This window comes from Lichenostomus cassidix, chromosome 5, assembly GCF_008360975.1.
Source record: "Lichenostomus cassidix isolate B80296 chromosome 5, HeHo_3.0, whole genome shotgun sequence".
Lineage (NCBI taxonomy): Eukaryota > Metazoa > Chordata > Aves > Passeriformes > Meliphagidae > Lichenostomus > Lichenostomus cassidix.
This window is the reverse complement of record NC_139486.1, coordinates 26412816-26424774: the sequence shown is the minus strand read 5'-3', so window position 1 is coordinate 26424774 and position 11959 is coordinate 26412816. Positions and strand designations below refer to the sequence as shown.

The 11959-nt window shown below is 37.5% G+C and overlaps 1 protein-coding gene across 3 annotated transcripts in view; it reads left to right on the top strand.

Moving 5' to 3' along the window:
• Positions 1-5214: 5214 nt before the first annotated feature.
• AKAP6 (A-kinase anchoring protein 6) overlaps positions 5215-11959 on the top strand; it is a 263132-nt gene continuing 256387 nt past the window's right edge. For 2 of the 3 annotated variants that reach the window (XM_085061926.1, XM_085061924.1), the window contains exon 1: positions 5215-5398. The gene's annotated coding sequence lies outside the window, so the exon portion shown is untranslated. The remainder of the gene's footprint in view (positions 5399-11959) is intronic. The other variant, XM_085061927.1, reaches the window with a different exon arrangement.

Below are 11959 nucleotides of genomic sequence, written 5' to 3'. Positions count from 1 at the left end.
ATAGTGAACATGTGAAGCAAGTGGGGAGGGATGTCTCAGGTTGAGTGGAGGCAGCTGAGGTGGAGGAAGCAAAATAGAATATTTAGAACATTTTGGTCAAGTATAGCATGGAAGTCAATCAGTGATGGTAGTCTGGTTGTCGTTTTCCTATTTGTTTACAAATCAGATTAGAACTGTGCAAAACAATATTAGTAGAATGTTTTATGAGTGTGAAGATTATTCCTGATTTTTATTTATTTTTTTTTAGTGGCCATTTTTCTTGTTGGCAGGAGGAAGTGGAAAATGAAGTGCTTGTAGGATTAATAGGCTGGAAAGTTACTGGCAGAGCAAAAAGTAGTCAATTCTCTAGGAACAGGAAGATGAAACTATGCAGAGTTTTCCAGAGTGTTTGAAGTAAAAATAGAATTAATGATGTTTAATTTAATGCTTAGGGATTTAAAGCTCACTGTAAAATGAGCCAGAAAGATGAACTTATTGGTAATATCCTGAATGGAAAGGGTAAAATGGATTTTTGGTGTTTGGAGGGTAGGGTTTTGCAGTTTTCAAGACATGAAATGATCAAGCCTCAGCTTTGATCAAGACTGGTATAAGTGGACAAGAAACACGAGAAATAAATTCAGAAAGTATGGAAAGGTGCACACAATGAGACATATTAGTCAACAGATATGGCTGTAACAGAGGCAAAAACAAGACTGTGATGTCTGATGCTGACTATTATACTAAAGCACGGAGTAGGCAGAAATTTTGGAGGCAAGATTTACGACTTGATCTGGGAAAGCTTAAGTTTTGTTATTAGAAGTGAGTGGGCTTTATATTGCATATAGGTTGTATTTAATAACATAAGGAGGAAAATCTCAAGCCAATTTTTCTTTTCAAATAAATGTTATTTTAATAAGCTGAAGACCTTCTGGGGCATTTTCTTATTGTGGTAATTATATACTTCTTGGGTGGTTGAAAGCATGACACCAAAGAAAAACAAATACACTAATATCACAATACTGTGTGCCCTGGAGTGCTCTAACAACGTAGCATTTGGTCCAGAGCTAGACCAAGACACCTGGAGTTTATGTGTTTCTCCATCTGAGGATCTCAGCTCCCTAGTGGCTGACAGAAGTGTCCCCTTACTCAAGTCTCTGCTGTTATCTTTCAGTGTGCTGGGAGTGAAGATGTGGCCTTGCTTTCTGACACAATACATTGGGTGGTGACTAAATCAGGTTTATGCTGCAATGGAAAGATTTTATTCTACCAGATGGATGTAGAACATGGGTGACTCAAATTTTTTGGGTTGTAGAGTTACTACTGTCTTTTTATTCTTGACATTTTTAAAAAACAATTTGTGAAACTATTTCAGAGTAGACTGTTGAATATTAGCATGAGATGCATTCATGTTATAGGGAAACAAGATGAAAAATGCACTACTAGTTATTAATTTATTAATCTTTTAAAAAATAAAGTGAGTCAGTCCCACTAAGGAAACTGAGCTTTCGGCCTTTAAATCTCATGCCTCTCTTGAGACCCAGATGCAGATAGGAACATGGTGATCCAGATCTCCTTCAGGCTGTAGTAACAAGTGTGAATGTGTTCATCATGCAAACAGGGACTTCTCTACCTAATGATTTAGTACAAATGAGAGGCTCCAAACTTAAACTGATGTATTGTTCTCCCTAGTGTCTTTGAGTTGTGTAGTTGTGGGAGCATTACTGCTTTTTCTACTTTTTTATTATGAGGTGCAATTTTGCACCAGAACAGCAGCTCCTACAATTAGTCTCCCTTGCTGTAGGAACAGAGGCTCAGATGACCTTGGTGACAAGACGGAAAATATTCCCTACCTAACAATGTAGGTAGACACAGATGTTTAATGAGTTCAGTCAAGGTAGACTGTGTATAACTCTCATGTTTGCAATGCAACATTCAGCTGATGGATTCAATACAGTAGGCTCAGTCAGACTTTGATTAATATCCCTTTCCATTTAGAGAAATGGGATAGAGTTGCCATCAATGTGTATGCCCTACTCTTTCCTTCTGACAGAGTCAACAGTGGAATAGAAACCCAGGTATATATAGCTGTTTAATTAAGGCAAATTTAATTATGGAAAATCTGGGACATGGGTTCTTGAAGTGGATTACAAAATCTTGAATGAGAATCAAGGTTTCCTTTACTGTGTTGTTACACATTGCTGATATGCATCAGCATTCAGTAAATTGTGATTTTGCTTTTTATGCATTTTATTTTTAATTTAAAGTCTGTTTCTGGCTCATTTGCAAGGTAATTCAGACTATGCAATTCTCATTTCCTTTGGTCCTTCAGCATACTTCCCCTCTCTGCTGTTTGGGTAGGGTAGCTGGCAAGTAGTAAGCAATTACTTTCCTTCATTTTGAGGAGGAAACAGCACAGAAGAAAACAGCTGGATTATGCAGAGAAAAGGTCTGCAATAATATTTTCCTTTTTTAGCTGTGGTTGTGAGTTTACCCCTAACTAATTTTCTTGAATATAATTAAGTGGAATGTAAATCATGTCAAGATTAATCTCTGGCTTATTATGGGTCTTACTGAGGGGAAATAAAACTTTTTAAAGTTACGGTCATGCCTACTTGAATGGCAAAAACTTGCTTATTGAAAACCTTTGTGGATTGTGCAAATGTCAGTTGTCCACATAAACTGACCAAGAGGGAAAACAATGGCTGTTGGGAGATGAAACATTTCTTTCTTTCAGGTGAATATGAATCCCTTCAAAACAACCGTGAGGGTCCCAATGTGGGGAAAAGTGGAGAGGCAGAATGTAATTAAAATAAGAATTTAAAACTAGTAATTTATGCCTATCATTGAACTGCATTGCTATGATTGAAAGTAAGATAAAATATTTCAGTTTTGATAGGAAAAAGTTATAGTCAAAGCCCCTTGCTTTTGGCTTGGAAACCTACTTGTGATACTTCAAAATGATCAAGGTATTCATGTGGTAATATGGTAGACTGGGCTCTCTCTCTCCATCTCTTGTTCCACTGAACTGTAAGGAATAGAAGCAATTTTAAAGCTTAAATCTAGAAGATATGTCAGTCCTGGTTTGGGTGAGTAAAAAAAACCTTCATTTTTTCTTTCCTTAGAAAAAAAAAAAAAGATCCAAAGCAGCTAGGTCCAGCTCACTTCCTCTAGACCTGCAGATTTAATTAGGAGGTTACAAAGTTTGTGGGTGCTACCTTTTGCATTCATAAGGCAGAAATTCCTTTTAGCATCTTGTAGCTACCATCAGACCTTTGCAATAAATCCTTAGTTTACACTCTGTCTGGGACACTCCTGTTGTAGCTGTCTTGCAACCAATCTGACATGTGCCTTGGCCCATGAGAAATAGTTTTTGGGAAAAACAAGCAACAGACTGATATTTAAAAAAATACCAAATGTTCAAAAGTCAGGAAAACACTATAATTTTGTGTTCATCTACTTATCATTTGCATACATCAATAAACAATCTCATATAGCCTGTAGTTAGCCGTAAGTAGGCAGATGTCTTTGTAAAAAATGGCCTGATATTTTCCCTGCTCTTGCCTGACCATAAACTTTGCTAACTTAAAATGACATACCTTAGTTTTTATGTCAGTCCAACACAAATCATATTTCAATTGTGTTGTCCTCTCCTAAATTGTGAATTCCATCCTCAGAGACCAAAGGAAGTTTTAAACATTCAAAAATCTAGAGCTATAGCTCTTTTGTGAGTGACACTTAATTATGGATCACTGGACTGGATTTGATAATGAGTCAGTTTGAGAGCTTTATTGTATTGTTTGGAATGACATAGGATTAATATTAGAAGAAACTGTCAAAAATGAGACCATACAATGTCAAGATAGCACTAATTAGAAAGTCTATGGCATTTCCTACTTTATAGAGAGACTTCGAATTTAATCCATTAATCAGAAGGTTTCAAAGCCTCTATTTTCTTTCAAAGGTAGGTGGTGGCTAAGAAAGTGTAATTATTTCCTATGGTTTCTTCTGAAATCAATAATCAAAATTTTTACTCACAAGCTAAAGTTCAATGGAATGAGGGGTTTTATACAGTGGCATGCACACTGGACATTACTGGACATCTTCAGGGCATTGAGGCTTCTTGCTTCAAGTTGGGCTTTTGTTTTACCCTGGGCTTCAGCAAATCAAATGTATAGGGTCCAGCCTTTTGTGTACTTTCTTTCCTACCATGTAGAAAGGGATTTTCATGCCTAGGGAAAGCAGTTTTTGCCAGAAACTTTTCTCATCCAAATAGAGCTGGCAAGTGGCCAAAAATGTGCTGGTGGTTCTTTAGTTGTGAATTTTAATTTCCAGGCAGCTCCTTTTAGTATTTGCTCACATAACCTTTGCTTCTCTCATCACTGCTCTGAACAGAGGATGTGAGCAGGTTCCTGGTGGGAGAGGTAACATCTAGAGGCTCAGCCTCCAACCCCAGTCCTTCACTGAGTTTACAGGGAGGGCTCTCTGCTTTGCTGGCCTTCCTGCTCTACCTGGAGCCAGGCAGCAGTGGGGCCCATGGGGCACTAGCAGCAGCTTGCCCACAGCTTTCAAAATCTTCACTCATCTGTCTGTCTGATGGGCAGATGAAAGCCAGGCTACTCAGCATGCAGAGGGTAGAGCAGTTTGTCCTACAGCTGAAAAATGATAAGGAGATTTTTACTTGGTTGGCTAGAAACTTCTTTACCTTCTTCTGAATAAAAAGCCACCCCTCTGACTTTTTTTTTAAAAAAAACCTCATTGTCATTCATTTAACAGTGTGAAATCTGCTCATTTTAAAGTATCAAGTATTTTTCCCTAGCAACAAGATTTTTCTTGTAAGTGACAGATTGGACGTAGGAGCAGGGTGGGGCAGCGTGAAAATATATATTTCTTAAAATACTGTTCAATAACTACTGTCTTTAGAGCCTTAGTCTTAAAATCATGCTACTGACTGTTTATTTTAAGTAAGGTTCCCTTACATGCTAACCAAATTCGACTTATAAAATTTGTTCTTAAATTGACACACATGATATTAAGTTTTAAATATAGAAATAATTTATAGCTCATACATCTCAATTCTGTATCACCATGTAGGAATAATTTGTTTAAAACATTCCTTATAACAGGCATGTTACAGTACTAACATGGACTCTAAAATCTGTGGCACAGTACTTTAAAAGCCTGTTTGCATTTTGTCTGTTTCTTTAAAGGGCTTCCGTATTGTCTCGGACTCCCCTGGAAATGCAGTAAGGATTCGTATCACATCTCAGTTGCCATAGCAACAGCAGTCTTTCCCATAATGAGCTGCATCATCTGAACTGATGTCACAGCATCATGCAGCAGGTCACACAAGGCACCTCCTAGTATTGCATCTTACAGATGTGCCGTAAACATCAAAAGAGGATGATTTGAACAGGACATGGTAAGTTGCAAAATACTGTGCTGTTCTTAATTGCACCATTATTTTTTCCTGTTTTATAAAGATTCCCTAATGTAAGTGTGTGGGTTTTGCCTTGTAAAAATCATTTTGAAGAAAGATGCTGCATGCCTAAATATTATTTTTCAGGCAGACAGGCTAAGACAAAGGCCTACAGAAAATGCATTCAGTCTGAATGTTTAGACTTGCCTTTACATTTGTGATAATAGCCTGAATATTTCAAGAGAATTTATTTAAATTTCACAATCCAATTAAAGTAGCTACTGTCTGATTTGCTTAAATGGAAAGAATAGCTGTTTTCAATTCTAATGCCATAAACATATCTTGTTCTTTTCCCTGTCTCTTCCTTTAAGCATTCCTGTTATGTTTAACTTCTCTTTGAACCTATTTTATTTCAATAGCATGAATATCACCTATTTACTTTCATTGGCCTTCCATAGCATGATAGTACAGAAAATGCTGTGCAAACCAGTGCTAAACAAGCAAGTGGAACAGTATTGATTTTAAACATGGTTCAGTACTGTCCTATTTCTACTGGTATTCTTAAAAAAGCTAAACATAGATGTAATTGTGAAACAATAACCAAATATTTTGAAAGTGCAGTAGCTTCTACTGTTTTACTTTCTTTGGATCTGTTTTCTAAATTGTAATATGAATTTAGTGAATTTTAGATTTATCTTTTACTGGAAAGAAAACAAGTTTTTTTTTTTTTCTCTCTGCAACTGCAGTAAAAGGTGTAGCCCAAGAGTCAAGCATTCTGAGGGGGTTTGCTATGAATAAAATAACAGAAATAATTAAAAAGGCTTCCATCTCTATCTTGGGAAGAAAACACCTATCTTATATATTTGGATAGCTGGTTAAAATTATGTCTATCGTATTTAGTATTTAGTATTTAGTAATTCTTTACAATGTCCAATATTTGTTTATGTTGTATTAAGGTCTTGCTTGTGTGGAGGCTAGGTTTATTTTGCTTAACTTCAAGTTAATCTTGCTGGATGGTATATAACAACATAAATTGTTTGATTTTGCATGTTCTAAAGATTCAGTCTTTCAGCTGCTTGCTATTAGAAGGAAAGAAAAGACCAGACACATGTCATTTTAATTGATCAATATGTCCACTAGGAATTAGGGAGTGGTCTCTGGCTCTGTTCTCCCTGTGTAATTTATATTTTAAAAGTGCAGCAAGAAAAAAGCAACCACTAATTTTGTAGTGATATCTATATTTATTGTGAGGTTTAGTCCCTTATATTTGATAAAGTAATGAATATAATGAGATTTGACTACTGTTCATGGGGTGTGTGAGATGGTCTTGTCTGGCACAAGCTGGAATAGAGCTCTTATATCTTAATTAGACTGTCTCTACAGAATCATATATGCTTTTTCCAGCATGGTCTGGGCGCATCTGTCGGGATTTTTCCCTACTGCAAAACACAAAGCAAATGACTGTAAAGTAATATTAGAATGATGTTGTTTTATTTATTTGTGATGCATTTTACAGTATGAAAGTGGTGATCTCCTGCACTTGCTGTGTTCCCATCAGGCAAACTCGGAAGGGATGAGTTAGCAGGAGGATGGGTGGGGGTTGGGAGGGACAGCTGATGTCTGCCTAGTGTCAGAATCAGAGGTGTGAAGAGAGCTGGTGAGCAATGCCTTTAACTCGCAACTCTAGGGATCATAAAAGAACAGTTAATAAGACATGGATTTAAGAGATGGCTGGTTGAAAATTATGCTTTTATTATTTCAATCATTATTAATAATAATACTAACACTAACAATAACATTTTTTTCGATTTTGCAAGTGACTTGATTGCAACTAGAATTTCTCAGATTAAAGTTAAAATTTAGAAGAAACATACTGGGTGAAAAAGAACAACTTTTGATGGTATTAATGGAGAGGTGACCTGCTATGAAGCCTCAAGTGAAGATTTTTATTTTTTCCCACTGATAATAAGAATATAAACCATGTTGTTTTAAACACTTATAAAAACTTCCTGTTACTCTCTATTTCTCACACTTCTCACAGCATTGTTTGCCCTGGGAAACATCTGCAAATAATGGAGCTGTGTTGACACTACTTGATTCTTGGAAATCTTGGCTAATTCTTACTCTTGATTAATACTTTGATTATAGAATGCTTCATGTTAATTTTTGTATGGGCCCAAGTGTTGCACTGAGATCTGTATGTGAGTATATGGAAAAGTATGGAGAGATGAAGAGGGTCTTACTATGAAAAGTAAGCCTGATTACCTGAGTTAGAGCATGACCAAATGTAGAAACACTGAAGATATAATACAATTATGCCTTTTATTGAGGCAGATTCATAACTGGTACAAGTGAGACAGCATTTGACAGTGTGAAAATTGTGTTGCTTTCAGCTCTGTTCCACAGCTGCCTTATTCACCATTACTGAAGGCAATATGTTTTGTAAATACATGTATTCTTCCCTGAAGCAGCTGAATTTGGACATTTAATCTGAAGGCCAGAGTTCTTCTGTATATGCAGAATCATACTGACGTGGAGTTGGAGACGGACGTGTACTGGTGAACTAAAAGGATGTTACTGTTCAATCTTTACTTTGCTCTGAAGGGTTTTATTATATCATCAATTAAGTAGTTCTTACATAGCTTAGCACTCAATGCAGAGAGAAACAGAAGCTTGGTTCTTCCCAAAGCAGCTGGAGGAGCTGATGACAAAACCAGACCACAGCAATGGAAGTTGGTAAATTTTAACACTTCGTAGGTTTTTTTCACCATATGACAATGCAAAGCCTACCTAGAGGGGATCAGAGTGTGCTCATAATGGAAGGAAGTTTTTCTTCTCTAAAGAGGAGTTGAGGGAACCCTATGCTCTGAACTTTTTTTTTTGTGGGTCATGTTGCAGTAGAACAGTGTTGGGTGGGTGTCCTGTGCCTCCCTCTGGCAGCTCTGGAATGAATCTGTGTTCAGCAACTCATCCCTTGAAAGTCTAGCCTAAGGAGTTCTCTTTATTGAAAGCGCTCTGGTATTGATTAGAATTGGTGACATTTCCAAAATGCTGGTGAAACACTTCCTTCAAAACAACAAAGCTGAAGAATTAGAAATAATTAAAAAAATTCCCATGCCTGTCCTAGTCTACTTGCACCCTTCTGTAAAAGTCACTGCTGCATCATGGAAGAAATATTGACAAAATTATGGGCTTGACTTTTTTCCTGGTCACTGCTGAGTGCTACTAGCTTCAGGGAGAGGCAGAATGTCTGAAGTTCCAGAGTTGCATTTAAAGGAAAAAAAAGTGTGTATTAAAGATGCCATGTTTCTCTGCTGAAGTAGTATATTTATATTTTGTATTGTAAGGATGGCACATACATTAAAATGAAATTTCTTTACATTTTGCAATGAGATATTATACTGGTATTACTGGGATAAAATTAATGATAAATTAATGAAAATATGACTTCAAGAAATCATTTTGCAACTAACTTATGTCTAAATATTAACATTTCTGTGGACTGGATGGGGTAAAGGTGGCTTTTGCTTTGCCTTTTTAATAAAAACAGACACTCATTAAAGCAGATTCGAGCTGCAGAAGAAAAGTTGTGTATGTTACCCTTATAGTGAGTCATCCAGACTGGGCCAAGTCTTTCCTGCTGCAGGAAAGGAAGGAGTAAATGGATAAACTGAGCTGGATGGAGAGCCAAAAGGAAATTAGATTAATGAGGGAACACGGCATACAGTGGGTGGAAGTGGCAATGGATGGGCATCATATTTGACATCACTGTCATGATCCAGAATTCTCCTGAAAAGGCAGCTGCCATCTTGGGCTTCTCAGGCTCTGCAGACTTTGGCACAGGGCAAGGCAGACCTCAGCTACGTTTCTAACCCTAGCAAGCTATTACTGGAGTAATTTTCTGGTTTTTCAGTGCTTAAAGGCTACCTGTACCTTACCTGCTGTGCAGGCGTGTATGCTGTTTGATCAGTGCTCTTGTACAAAGACCTAGGGAGTATTGTTTTTCTCATATTCAGTTTTATACCTTATGTTTTCTGTAGACTTAAAAATAAAAGTATCTATCCCCACTTCATATCCATTTAAAAAACTGCTGAAAGTGTGTAATATAAATCCTTTACTTAGTTTGGTAGGGTCATATAGATTGTGTATATATAATGTCAGAAAGGTCACCACAAAATCACTCTTTGAGTATCAAAACATGCTTTCCTGAAGCAAAATTATTCTTATTTTTAAAAAGACTTCAGAAAATCTTTGGTTCTGAGGAAGAGAATCAGGGAATAAATTAAAAACCAATCCAGATAGCTCTTCCCTTGCTGTGTGGTGGATGAAAGATAGGTTTCAAATATCTGGACTCCTGAGGGCTTTCAACCCCAGCAAGGCTGACTCAGCTTTGCACCCCTCCAAGGTCAAAAAATTCAGCTCTGTGTCATTTACAATGTCTGGCACTTTCAGACAAGATGGTTCAAGCCAGGAATACTCTGCTCTGCGTGAACTGTCATTTCTCATGGCATGTGTCAGATACAGGCTTGCCCCAGCAGACTTGGCCAAAATGCTGTTGCCTCCTGCTTGTCCAGCACTCAGTCCCTGTTCCAGGCAAGGAGAGACTTTCTCTCATCTGTGGAAAAATGTCTTCTAAGTTGCCTGGAAGTGGAGATAGCTTGTGAACATAAGTGGGGTGTCCTCCAGCCTGGGGGCTAATCTTTGTGTCCTGAGGAGGGTATTGACCTCAAAGTTAAGGGTGGAGAATGAGTACTGTGAATTGGATTGACACTTCCTTACCTTTGCCAGCCCAATGGCTTCTGGAACTGTTAAGGGCACCCAGGGCAAGCAGTTAGCTCTGTGAAATACTGACTGTTCTGTAGGGTGAGGCAGTAGAAAGGCTCTGAGTAGGGGAAGCACCTGACCCTTGGAGCAGCAGGCACAGGAATAACTGATCCCCAGCCCTGCTGGTGCTCCACATCCAGTTACTTTCTCAGAGACCCCAAGTATGCTAAGCATTTAGCTGAAATGTCCATTCTCTCTTTGGCAAAGAGGTCTTTCAAGTGATAGTGATTTCTACGAGGAAATAGTTCTATAAAATAGTTTTCTCATCCTCCATGGTACAGTGTCTTATGGGAACTGACACACTTTAAAAGATTGCTTTTGTTAGCATGAGGTTGTACTAAAAGAACTCCTAGCTATTAACTGAGGAAGCACCCAACTGGAGTAATTAGTTCTGCTTTCACTCTAACTGTATTACTTTTATATATGTTTTATGTCTTTCAAGAGTTGCCCTGTACTGATTGTCTTGTAAGCTCAATGCTGTCACAGTTTCAGGACTAGGATGCAGACATGAAGTTGCTTCATGTGCTTTCAAAGATTAATATCAATTTTTTGCCACCTTGGTGTGTGGATAAAATGAAGAATGAATGTATCTGAATACATACAACTTTACAGGTTTGGGATTTTTTCCCCCTGTGTGACTTTTGCAGCATTTTCTCTCTGGTCTAAAAGCTTATAGTTGAATCTCTAGTTCAGTCTTAAAATGCATCCTGTGTAACCTCCATAACTCCTCCTTGCAGGTTATCTTATATTTGTATTTGTTGTTTTCATCTTTTCTCAATTCTGTCATGTGCTGTCTTCCTCTGTGCCTTACTTGCTCCTTCCAGCTTGCTGTTCCTGAATGGTAGGCCTGCAATTGCTCTCTTCTATAAAGTTGTCATTCTTTTCTTGTTTAAATCCCTTGGAAAAATGTTGCATTTCTTTTGGACAGTCTCTAAACAGGGGTTCATGAAAGATTAGATACAGAAAACTTGTAAGACTTCAGGGTTATTACTATGTTTTAAAACAAGAAAACAGATCTCTCTGCTGAAGGCTGATAGAACCCTTACAGTGCTAGGGGCTGTACAGACACCCGAGAAGCACTCAAATCTGTTTTTGATTAGCTTGCCTTGATTTTCAGCTTAAATTGAGGTGAGGAATTGTCTTTCTCACTTTTCCTAAATATTTCCTGATAAGGAATAAGTAACATGCCCAAGTATATTGGAAAACCTCTGGCAGACCTGGGAGAAAAAGCTATTTTTCCTGCTGCTCATATTGAACTTAAAAAATGACAATCTTTTATCTGCCTGTCTTCTTATCTTCCTGTTTGTGCTTCTGTGTTTGTTTTCTGAGGTTGGTTGCTTTTCATTTGTGATGGTTATTGGATAAAGCTGAGCTTTTAGTGATGATCCACTAACTTTCAAGGGATTTAAGGCAAAATAATAATTCTTACCTGCTATAAATTAGGCCGCAAATTAACATGAGAAGCTTGGGAACATCCTAGTTTTCAAAAGAGGAGTACCTTCTTGTCAAAGTCTCTTAGACAAAGCTTGACTGTATTGATTAAAATGAAACAAAAAGCTGAACTTTTATGTTTAATTGGCAACAGAAAAGGAAAAGTTCTGTCCACTTCTTAGTTTTAAAAAACCCCACAGCACAAAAACCCCCCATATTTGTTTTGAAATTTTTAAAACAGCATTTTCTTTATTGGCTGGATAAGCGCTCCTCCTTTGTTTGACTGATTGCTGTGACAGAATATTCTCT